Source organism: Hemitrygon akajei, unplaced genomic scaffold (assembly GCF_048418815.1).
Source record: "Hemitrygon akajei unplaced genomic scaffold, sHemAka1.3 Scf000041, whole genome shotgun sequence".
Lineage (NCBI taxonomy): Eukaryota > Metazoa > Chordata > Chondrichthyes > Myliobatiformes > Dasyatidae > Hemitrygon > Hemitrygon akajei.
Genome location: NW_027331927.1, coordinates 5,117,880 through 5,131,096, shown reverse-complemented (window position 1 = coordinate 5,131,096; position 13,217 = coordinate 5,117,880). Strand labels below are relative to the sequence as shown.

The following is a 13,217-nucleotide window of genomic DNA, read 5'->3' as shown; positions in this document are numbered from 1 at the left end:
CACATTATTTTTCCAAATTAGGCCTTAATAGAGTCGTAAATATCATCAACATAACATCCCAACTCCTGTACTCAGTACTTAGCTCTATGAAGGCCAATGTGCGGAAAGCTGCTTTTACGATCCTGTCTAACTGTGCCGCAACTTTCATTGAATATGGACCTGCATTCCCAGATTCGTTTGTTATATCGTACTCCTCATTGCCCTGTTTCTCATTGTGTCAGACCAACCCTGTCTGGTCCGCCCAACAGGCAACATCTAACACTTGGCTGCGTTAAATCCGATCGGATATTTTCAGCCCATTGTTCCAGCTGATCCAGATCCCGCTTCATGCTCCGGTACTCTTCCTCGCTGTCGACTACACACGTAACATTTGACATCGGCAAATTATACGTCGCCAAAGTTAACGACATTATTATCCAGATAGTTGATATAAATTACGAATAACAACGGGCACAGCAACGATCCCTGGGACACTCCACTCATCACAGGTCCGCAGTCAGAGAGACAACCATCCATTACCACACTCTAGCTTCCCCAACGTACCCAATGACTAATCCAATTTACTACCTCATCATGAAAGCCAAGCGACTGAACCTTCTCCAGCATCCTCCCATACGGAACCTTGAGAAATTCCTTGCTGAAGTCCCTGTAGACGGCATCCACTGCCTTGCCTTCCACACCATTCCTGGTAACTACCTCGTAAAGCTCTGTGAGATTGGTTAGACATGACCTACTACGCACTGGCCCATACTGACTATCGCTAATGTTTTTGTTTGTCCAGATACTTCCCTTCATACCCCATGACCAGCGTAGTCTGAACACCGAGGACAATCCATCATTACATAATACTTGGCGAGTCCCTTCCAGGCAAAGCTATCGAGATCATTCTGACATTTATGGTCTTTTTTAAAAATTCTCCTGCACTTTATTTACTGACGCATTGAGAGTAGTCTGAAAATGCAATGCGTTATAGCTTTAAATAATTAATCGACTTACTTAACTATAGCAAGATACGGTACGCTCGATCGAGCACAGAACATAGAATATTACAGCACAGTACATGAGGTTCTGATAGGCTTTCAACTAATGTAAGTTCGATCTAACACATTCTCCCCTGCATCTGAATCAGAATCAAAGGTTTCAAAGGTACATTTAAAGAATCAGAACCAGATTTAATATCACAGACATACGTCGGGAAATTGTTAACTTTTCGGCAGCAGTACAAAGAAATACAGGAGAAATAAATATAGAGAAAGCAAAACAGAGATACAGGTGGCAGCGGGGATAAAAGCTGTTCCTGAATCGCTGAGCCTGAGCTTTCAGGTTTCTGTATCTCCTTCCCGATGGTAACACTGTGTAGAGGGCACGTCCTGTTAGTGGGCAATGTTAATGATGGACGCCACTGTGACAAGTTTCATCCCTTCTAACAGTGATCAATGAGATGCAGAGAATCTGTATTTACCAACAAGTACCTTTTATTATTTCTGCTAAAAGCACGTAGATTTACACACTATCGTCCTGTGTGCACCCAACTGGAAACCCTGACACTCCATGAACAGTCAATGAAGAGAAAAGATATTACCCGGGAAAAGAGTCTACGCTGGCAAGACATTCCATAGAAACATAGAAAACATAGAAAATCTACAGCACAATACAGGGACTTCGGCCCACAAACTTGTGCCGAACATGTCCCTACTTGAGAAATGACTCGGCTTACATATAGCCCTCTATGTTTCTAACCTCCATGTACCTCTCCAAAATTCTCTTAAAAAGACCCAATCGTATCCGCCTCCACCATTGTTGCCGGCAACCTATTCCACGCACTTTCCACTCTCAGAGTGAACAAACTTACCCCTGACATCTCTTCTCTACCGACTCCCCAGCACCTTCAACCTGTGTCCACTTGTGGCAGCCATTTCAGCCCTGGGAAAAAGCCTCTGAATATCCACACGATCAATGCCTCTCATCATCTTCCGATCCTCATGTTCCCGATTTCCACGTGTCCGTGTGGTCCTACTTTTCGACAATGGTTGGTCTCTGACCGCTGGAGAGTTATCACCCCGGCATATTTCAAACTCCGGAATCTTATATTGTTCCTCATCAATGGAACCACTGGATCCCCAAACCATTGGCTCAAGGTCACCTGACCTACCTGGGTCACTGGTTCCTGATCATTGTACAGAGCTACAACCAACATATTGTACGTGGCTCTGCCCACCCCAGCCTTGTGTATTCGTATCTTTACACCATGACTTGTCCAAACCAGTTAAATGAGGCAACCCAGACAGAGTCTAACGAGACTACAGATTGCTTCTTTGATATGTCTGGCATTTTACATAACAAGTAGAAGCTCCTCTGAGCATGGTCTCAGGTTTATTGCTCTGATTAGATTGTCCCAGAGTCAGGAATCAGTTCAGAGTTCACGCCCTTCACATAACAAATGGCGATTTGTTTGAGAATAGTCTCAGGTCTAGCAGATCTTTACCTGAAGCTTCCTGTGTCCACATTCAGTTCCTCTGATTAAATTATTCCAGTGCGACAATCAATTCATAGTCCACAAAATGGGGGAAAACAGAGAGAACTGGTTTGTCTGTTTCCCTGCCCTTGATCAGTCTGTAGTTTCTTCTGCCCAACAGTGTTTTATGAGCCATTCAATCTGACGCGACGTTATCTTTCTCGGGTCTGCTGTCGTCTGAATGCACCAGGGTGGATGATGGAGGTTTTGCAGAGATGCCGAGTGCTGTAGGGGTCGAAGGGGTTTACAGAAATGCGGTGTGATGTAGGAGTTGGAACGGTTTTGTTACATACCCCGTAAAGGGTTAAAAGAACCAGCAGAAATGGAACACACCTGGAGTCTGGTATTGTTACAAACAAAACACTACTTATCAGTATCCACGTAATCTCGTAATATAAAACCAGAGAAATCAAACAGGTTAGCAGAGGTTATGCATATATAAGTGTGTAAATTTAAAACCCCAAACTTCTTCAGCTTAGGTGGTAAATGATACAGTCTTCCGATGGTATAGGAATGACGTCAGTTCAGTTCGTGGTATTAAGTTGAGTAGAATTGAGGAGAGAGAGAGAGAGAGAGAGAGAGAGAGAGAGAGAGAGAGAGAGAGAGAGAGAGAGAGAGAGAGAGAGAGAGAGAGAGAGAGAGAGAGAGAGAGAGAGAGAGAGAGAGAGAGAGAGAGAGAGAGAGAGAGAGAGAGAGAGAGAGAGAGAGAGCGAGGTGATTTGTTTTCCAAGTAAGCTGATGTCGTCGATCTTTCCGTTGCCTTCCGAAGTCCTGTTAAAGTTTTGTGATCACCCAAAAGAGTACAGCCTTCACGCAGAAAATCTATCAAAGGTTAAACACACCGATAACATTCCACCGGTCACCCCTTTCCCACACTGCGATCAAAACCCATCCTATCGTGGGCACTGAAAGTTCATCCGGTGTATATTTCTTCTGCATTTCTGTCCGTGCCTGTGTGTCTGTCTGAAAAGGCAGTTGACCTTGAATATATCCCAAACATGCTGAACGCCAGCTGCCCATTTATAGCTCCGCCCTTCCGTAACCATGGCGACTCACGAGCTTTTCGGTGCTCTCTCTCTCTCTCTCTCTCTGTCTCTCTGTCTCTCTCTCTCTCTCTGTCTCTCTCTGTCTCTCTCTCTCTCTCTCTCTCTCTCTCTCTCTGAATCGGTGTATACCAACTCTCTCTATTTTTAAAGGCACAGTCCATATTGAATACACCTTAGCATCTCGTCACAGTTTTTACAGATAGCGAGGGGTGTCAGCACACTTCTCCACCAATGTGGAAATGCAATTTACTTGTAGTACCAAACTGGCATTTTTGTCTGTAACAAAATGAGACCCGTCTTGTGTCGGAGTTTTTTTTCTAATAATGTTCGTGCAACATTATGCTGAGTGATCCTGAGTACCTGACTGCAGACCGCAGTCCCTACACTATAATGGCAGAATATGGCATTAAATTCAAAATTTTTGACAGTGCGGAGGATCAGAGAGATCTTGGGATCCGAGTCCCCAGAACACACAAAGCTGCTACACAGGTTGACTCTGTGGTTAAGATGGCATTTAGTGCATTGGCCTTCATCAATTGTGGGATTGAGTTTAAGAGCTGAGAGGCAATGTTGCAGCTATATAGGACCCTGGTCGGATCCCACTTGGAGTACTGTGCTCAATTATAGTTGCCTCACTACAGGAAGGACATGGAAACCATAGAAAGGGTGCAGAGGAGATTTACAAGGATGTTGTCTGAATTGGGGAGCATGCCTTATGAGAATAGGTTGAGTGAACTCGGCCTTCTTCTCCTTGGAGCGATGGAGGATGAGAGGTCGCCTGATAGAGGTGTACAAGATAATGAGAGGCATTTATCGTATGGACAGTCAGAGGCTTTCCCCAGGGCTGAAATAGCTGGCATGAGAGGGCATAGTTTAAGGTGCTTGAAAGTAGGTACAGAGGAGATCACGGGTAAGTTTTTTTTTACACAGAGAGAGGTGAGTTCGTGGAATGTGCTGCTGGCGACGGTGGTGGAGGCGGAAACGATACGGTCTGTTAAGAGAATCCTGGATGGTTACATGGAGCTTAGAAAAAGAGGGCTATGAGTAAAGCCTAGGTAGGTCTAAGGTAGGGACATGTTCGGCACGGCTCTGTGGGCCGAGGGGCCCATATTGTGCTGTAGGTTTTCTATGTTTCTACTCAGACGAAGGCTACTGGGTTTGTCCAACCTTCCTTTAATTTGCTCTTACTAATCAATCCCAAATGCCGATTGGCCACTAGTTGATTGGTCACCGATTGCTCTATTGCACTGCCGTGAGCTGCCCCTCGGACAATGAGCCTTATTGAAGTCCCCTCCTCTCCAGATTTCCGATGTCCAGGTTGGCCACTAGTCAAAGCTACCGGACTTACCTCTCAGTGATGACGTGTCAATACCAGCAACATGACACTGGCAACCGAGTACATTGTCTTAGACAAGACACCTGCTAAATCTAATGCCACTCCCCTTCGCACTACATATGGACTGCTGTCTCAGTATGCATATTGATCTGTTGTCCCCACATGTTCATTGATCTCTTTCCCTCTCTGCAATGTGAATACACCAGTTAAAGCCATCTCCTGCGTGTGTGCTTCTATTTGATATGTAGTTACACAGACACAATGCAGGCTGACATTTGAGTACAGAAGTGATGACCATAAGTTTCTCTATTCCTCCAACCCTGAGACAATTCTAGATCTATATTCTTTGTTGTCCTCACAGTTCCAGTCCAAGAAACACATTTGTCTCTTTCATATTTTGCAAGGGACATGTAAGAAACGGCAAGAAGAAAATACACAGATATAACTGTTACTGAAAATTTTATTGGTGGCTTATTATACAAATGCCCCAAGTGAAGATGCTGTACCTATCTGCACGCAATGCAACAAGGACTGCTCACTTGGAATAACTTTACAATTGACTTAAATTGTGGTGCTCCTGTCAATATTGTAATGTCATTATGGGTGCAGTAAGAATTAGGCTGAGTGATGACACCTGGCAGCTTTTCAAACATTCGTAGAATGTAGAAAGGTGCCGACCCTATGAATTAATGTATCCTCCAATATAATTTAGGAATTAACCTTCTTACATTGCATAAACAACTGATTAACTCATGTGCACAAACTGCATTACATTCCAACAGTTGCTACATTCTCTCATGACTCATGCGGTCCTTTTCGTGGATGCAGGCTTCTGGGAAGCATGAGCACAATTCAGATTAGCATCATGCACCGCATCCCACATCAGTAGCAGTTCGAAAGGCCGAAAACGGTGCACTAGCAGCAACTCACGGTAATAGCAAGGATTGAAAGAGTCATCTTGGGTTGAAGGAACCCTGACTCCAGCTGTCCTGAATCCGCTATGGGAGTGTGGGTCTAGTCCAGCCTTGGCCAGACACATCCCCAAAAATACATCATCAATGGGGTATAGTTCAAGATCTTGGGCTATGTGGTAAATGATATGAGCTGTATACACAGACATAAGTATGCCCCCTCCACCAACGCATGGTGGGTACGACTTGATGGTGGTCACTATTTCTGGCACATAATACTTGCTCGACTTCTGGCGAATGGGCCCAACCCCATAAATGAGATGGCCCACAAACAGGTGTTGGTGAACCTTCATGCCTAACAAGTAATCAACCATGTTATCGGTGTTGGCAAAGACATCATCATCTCCATTGAAGATGAATTTGGCACTGGGGCAAAATTCACTGACCCACTGCAGCAACTTGTATTGTTTGAGGGTGAGGTTGAAAAAGGTATCCAAGAAATCCCATTGTAGGACATCTCCGTGTTCTCTGTTTTCCATTGCTAACAGCTGATTCAATTTCCTCCTTTCTTTTTGGTCAGGGGAGACACCGGAGATAAAGACTCTCTTAATTTGGACCCCATTGAATTCGCGTTCTCTGCCCCAGGTCTTCCTTATCATTTCCCGCCGATCCTGGTTGAAAGGGTCAGATTTGATTACCAGGAGCAGGAAGACATTCTGAGATCCTTCTCGGCCACCGCATTTATCTGGGACGTTTTGAATCATGTCAAATTTTCGACAGTGTTTATACATCAAGAAGTTTTTAATGTGCTCTTTCTGTTGATCAAATGAGGACAGGTGCAACAATGTCTTGTTCGCGTGGCACTTTGACTTGAGCACTGATTCAGTTGCATCAGCAGTAACAACCTTGGGCAGATCTTTGCGATGAACAGTTTCTGCAACATCATCAGTCTCTCGACGTTGGTCATTATCCCAGAACATGAAGAACAATCCCAGAGTAATCAAAACACCCAGCACTACTTTCTCATAGAATCGCCGATGTCCTCTCATCTTTCACCTGAAGTAGAGAAAAATATGGATTAATTCAAAGAAAACTTTACATTTACATGATGCTTGAGAACAATGAGACGTTTAAACTGTAATGAGGTTCACTAATGCTTTGTAATATTGACCCCAAAATGGTGGTGAGGTAAGGAATAGGCAGGGCCCTACACACTGTTGAAAGTTTAATTGACCTGAAGCATTCCATCCCAGCAGAGAAAAACAAATCTACCTATAGGATACCATCTCTGTCATTAAACTGAAAATCGCATAGTTTCTTTCTAGGCATTAAAGATATATGATTCCAAAGGCTTTATTCCACCTCTATTCACAGCTCTCATCACTCCTCTCGGGGTTTAAACTGAGCTGGGCCAGACATAGAGCAATATAGCACAATGCAGGCATTTTGGCCCATGATGTTGCACAAACCTTTTAATCTGCTCCAAGATCAATCTATCGCTACTCTCTCAAATAGCTCTCCATTTTTTCTTTCATCCCTGTGTCTATCTGAAAGCCTGTTGAATCTCACTAATGGATCTACCCTTATCACTACTCAGGCTGTGCATTCCATACACCCACCATTTTCTTTAAAAAAAAAAGTACTAATTCTGACAATCCCTTAAACCTTTCTCTAATCACCTTAACATTATGCCCCATCATATTAGTCATTTCTGCCCTGGGGAAATGGTGCTGGCTGTCCACTCTATCTATGCCTCTTATCAGCTTATATGCCTCTATCAAATCTCATCTCCTCCCCCTTTGCTCTAAAGAGGAAGGCCCCAGCTCGCTCACCATTCAGGTTGAGTTCACAGGTTACTGATACTATGGAAGATGATCTATTATTGACCATTGATTAGTAACTGAATATATGGCAGTGCAGGGAAGGTAACGTGTTAGTACAGCTACTGAAAGCACCTGATTTTCATGGCATTTCAACCTGGTCTATGTATGCCTACAATAGGAGAAACAAAGAGAAGTATACTCAAGGACCTTGCCTTCCTGCTTCTATTTTAACCAGAGAATTGTATTCAAAGCTAAATTAGAAGAGGCCCACTAACGCTGCCATCCATTGGTCAAGCCACTTTATGGAAGGCTGCAACTAAGGCATAACTAGTCCCAAAGGCAAGGCTAATTCCACCCAGACATTCAGTAGTAAGCAATTGTGACAAGACAGCGAAGCCATCGCAGGCCCATATCTATTGAAGGAAAACGGCATCAGCTTCACCGATGGCAGGAATTTACGCTTCATGAAGAGCAGAGAACCTTGGACTCCAGGAGCCCAGAGAAAGCACAGATAACTGATAGCAGAACAGGGCAGATAGTTAGCATGATCCACAATGTGTATGAGTAAAACCCTTGGATGCCAGGAGCCCTGAAAAGACACCAGTGACTGACAGCAGAACGATGTGTACAAGTAAAACTATTTGCACAGGGATGCAACTTGTGTCACTTTAGAATTATGGAATCCTAGAGTAATGCGATCTAAACAGGCCCTTCGGCTCAACTGGTCCATACCAACCACAGCATCCTCCCTGCTAGTCCCAGTTGTCTAGTTTGGCCCATAACTCTCCAAGCCTCTCCCTTCCATGTACCTGTCCAAATGCCTGTTAAATGTTGGAGCTGAACCCACTTCAAATACTTCCTCTGGTAGCTTCTTCCGGGTACTCACTGTCCTCCGTATACAGAGCTTATCCCCAAGGTCTCTTTTCAATTTTTCCCCTCCTCTCCTCTATCTGTGACCTTTCATTTTGTGCGCTCCAACTCTCCAATAATGACAATCCACCTGATCAATACCCCTTATGATTTTAAACTTCTGAGGTCATCTCTCATTCTCCAAGGAATAAAGGTCCAGCACGGCCAGCCTCTCTGTAACCCAGGCCCTCTAGTCCAAAAAACATCCTCGTAAATCTCTTCTGCACCCTCTCCAACTTGGCGGCGTCCTTCCTATAACAGGGTAACCAAAATTGTAGATAATATTCCAAAAGTGGTCTCAGCACTGCAAATAATGCCCCGCCCCTAAACTCTACACCATAACTGATGAAGGCAAGCATGCTAAACGCTTTTTTTCTCACCATCCTGCCTTTCAGTGAACTATGCACTTGTCAGTGCCTTGCCATTCATTGTACAAGTTCTACTTCATCTGAATATCCATCACCTCACATATAACAATTACAGCACGGAAACAGTCCATCTCAGCCCTTCGAGTCCGTGTCGAATGCTTACACTCACGTAGTCCCACCAACCTGCTCTCAGCCCATAACCCCCCATTCCTTTCCTGTCCATGTTCCTATCTATTTTTTAAAAATGACAATATTGAACCTGCCTCTACCACTTCTACTGCTACCTTGTTCCACACAGCTACCGCTCTCCGAGTAAAGAAGTTCCCCCTCGTGTTATCCCTAAACTTTTACCCCCTAACTCTCAACTCATGTCCTCTTGTTTGAATCTCCACTACTCTCAGTGGAAAAAAGCCTATCCACGTCAACTCTATCTATCCCCCTCATAATTTTAAATACCTCTATCAAGTCCTCATTCAACCTTCTACGCTTCAAAGAATAAAGATCTAACTTGTTCAAACTTTCTCTGTAACTTAGGTGCTGAAACCCAGGTAACATGCTAGTAAATCTTCTCTGTACTCTATTTTGTTGACCTGTTTCCTATAATTCGGTGACCAGAACTGTACACAATACTCCAAATTTGGCCTCAGCAATGCCTTGAACAATTTAACATTACACCCCAAGTCGTATACTCACTGCTCTTATTTATAAAAGCCAGCATACCAGAAGCTTTCTTCACCACCCGATCCACGAGATTCCACCTTCAGGGAACTATGCACCATTATTCCTAGATCACCCTGTTCTACTGCATTCCTCAATGCCCTACCATTTAACATGATTGTCCTATTTTGAATAGTCCTACCAAAACGTAGCACCTCACACTTATCAGTATTAAATTCCATCTGACATCTTTCAGTCTACTCTTCTAACTGGCCTAAATCTCTCTGTAAGCTTTGAAAACCTACGTCATTATCCACAACGCCACCTATCTTAGTATCATCAGCATACTTACTAATCCAATTTACCACCCCATCATCCAGATCATTAATGTATATGACAAACAACACTGGACCCAGTACAGATCCCTGCGGCACACCACTAGTCACCAGCCTCCAACCTGACAAACAGTTATCCACCACTACTTTCTGGCATCTCCCATCCAGCCACTGTTGAATCCATTTTACTGCTTCAGTATTAATATCTAACGATTGAACCTTCCTAACTAACCATCCGTGTAGAACCTTGTCAAAGGCCTTAGTGAACTCCATATAGACAACATCCACTGCTTTACCCTCGTCAACTTTCCACGTAACCTCTTCAAAAATTCAATAAGATCTGGGGACGTCGCGTGAGGACGTAGAAACATTAATTATTTTCTTTTTTTTTGCGGGGGTGGTGGAGGAGCTCCTGATCGATGGCTGCGAGTTTCACGTGTACAATCATGGCGATTGCCATGACCCGTAAAATGGGGGGGGGGGGGTAATGTTGTGTTCTTTTTTATTCGCAACATTAGTGCGGGGTATTTTGGGATTTTTTCTTATATATTAGTTACCTTTCTTCTATTTTTCTTCTTTTTTGCCTGGATGGTTGGGGAGAGAGTCATAGCAACATGGAGAATTTTAAAGAGTTCCCAAGTTATTATGAATGATTAATTTACTTAATTTTTTTAAGTTTTAATGTTAATGGACTTAATGGACCTGTGAAAAGAAAAGGAGTTTTAACATATATTAAGAAAATGGAAGGAGATATATCTTTTTTACAGGAAACACATTTAACAGAAACAGAACATAAGAAATTAAAGAGAGATTGGGTTGGAAATGTCACTGCAGCTTCATTTAATTCAAAATCGAGAGGAGTTGCAATTTTGGTTAATAAATCTTTACCAATTAAAATACAAAATGTAATAATTGATTCTGTGGGGAGATATGTGATTATACATTGTCAAATTGTTTTGGAATTATGGACTTTTATGAACATTTATGCACCAAATGAAAATGATGTAAAATTCATACAAGGTTTTTTTGAACTTGGCTGATGCACATGATAAAATATTAATAGGTGGAGATGTTAATTTTTGTTTAGATCCAGTTTTGGATAGGTCAACTAAAGTTGCTACAAAATCAAAAGTAATAAAACTAACTTTATCATTAATAAAAGATTTAAACCTGATTGATATATGGAGAAAAATTAATCCAAGAGAAAGAGAATATTCATTTTATTCAAATAGACGTAAAACTTACTCAGGGATTGATTTTTTTATTATCAAAAAATATTCAAGATAGAGTGAAAAGTGTGGAATATAAAGCAAGAACACTGTCAGATCATTCTCCCTTGATAATGACAATGATAATGATGGATAAGGATAAATCGATCTATAGATGGAGATTTAATTCAATTTTATTAAAACGTCAAGATTTTTGTGATTTTATGAAAAAACAAATTCAATTTTTTTTGATACAAATTTACATTCAGTTGAGGATAAAATTGGATTATGGGAAGAGATGAAAGCATATTTAAGTGGTCAGATTATAAGTTGCACAGTTAAAATTAAGAAGGAATATTTGGCAGAAATAGATCAATTAGAAAAAGGTATAAAGTTAGAAAAAGAATCTCAAAGATATATGACAGAAGAAAAACGAAGACAATTTGTTAATAAAAAAAACTACAATATAATACACTTCAGACATATCGTGCAGAAAAAGTAATTATGAGAACTAAACAGAAATATTACGAATTAGGTGAAAGATCCCATAAGATTCTTCCTTGGCAGTTGAAAACAGAACAGGCTTCAAAAACAATAAATGCAATTAGAGCAAGTGTAATTGAGGTTACTTATAAACCTTTAGAAATTAATGAAACTTTAAAATTTTTTTATACTGAACTATATCAATCAGAATCACAAAATAAGATTGCTGAGATAGATACATTTTTATCACAAATAACCCTTCCAAATTTAAATTTGAAAGATCAGAAAGGATTAGATATGCCCTTTACATTAAAAGAGGTTGAAGAAGCTTTAGGATCACTTCTGAGTAATAAATCCGCAGGAGAAGATGGTTTTCCTCCTGAATTTTATAAAAAATTTAAAGATTGATTAATTCCTCCTTTTATGGAAGAAATATATCAAGTGGAAAGAATGCGTAAACTCCCACAATCTTTTTTAACAGCGATTATAACTGTTTTGCCAAAAAATGATAGAGATCCTTTAAAGCCAACATCATATAGGCCTATTTCTTTGTTGAATACAGATTCTAAAATAATAGCAGAAATTTTATCTAATAGAATATCTAAATATTTACCAAAATTAATACATATGGATCAACAGGTTTTATTAAAAACAGACAATCAATGGATAATATAAGCCGGTTACTTAGTATAATTCATTCGGCAAAAAAAAAAGAGAGGAAGTGAGTGTGGCAGTTGCTTTGGATGCAGAAAAAGCATTTGATAGATTGGAATGGGCTTTTTTATTTAAGGTATTGGAAAAATATGAGTTAGGAAAATCTTTTATACAATGGATTAAAAACTTAAATACTAATCCTCAAGCTAAAGTAGTTACAAATGGTCAGATTTCAACACCATTTTGCTTAACGAGGTCAACTAGACAAGGCTGCCTATTATCACCTGCTTTATTTGTATTGCCAATAGAACCATTAGCTGAATTAATTAGAACAGATTCAGACATTGGGGGCTTTGAAGTTAATCAAGAAGAATATAAGATTAATTTATTTGCTGATGATGTTTTGATTTATTTAACAAACCCACTGCAATCTTTGCAAAGATTATCTTTTAGATGGGAAGAATATGGGAAAGTATCAGGGTATAAAGTAAATTGGGATAAAAGTGAAATTTTACCCCGTATCAAAGGAAATTATAATCAATGTCGATTAGTAACTCAATTTCGATGGTCAATAAACGGGATAAAATATTTAGGTATTAGAGTTGATAATGATGTAAAAAAATTATATAAACAAAATTATTTGCCATTATTAAAAAAAATAAAAGAGGATCTTGATAAATGGATGATGCTACCAATAACATTAATAGGTAGAGTTAATGCTTTAAAAATGAATATATTTCCTAGATTGCAATATTTATTCCAAACTTTACCAATACAATTACCTCAGAAGTTTTTACAAGAACTGAATAAATATGTAAGGAAATTTCTTTGGAAAGGAAAGCTGTCAAGAATATCATTGGAAAAATTGACATGTAAATTTGATCTAGGAGGGTTACAACTTCAAAATTTTAAGAATTATTATAAAGCAAATCAGCTTAGATTTATTGCGCCTTTTTTTGATGAAGAAAAACC

At 40.6% G+C, this 13,217-nt stretch overlaps 1 pseudogene; it reads right to left on the bottom strand.

Moving 5' to 3' along the window:
• Positions 1-5,339: 5,339 nt before the first annotated feature.
• On the bottom strand, positions 5,340-6,862 carry LOC140720299 (N-acetyllactosaminide beta-1,3-N-acetylglucosaminyltransferase 3 pseudogene; annotated as a pseudogene).
• Between the last annotated feature and the right edge of the window lie 6,355 nt (positions 6,863-13,217).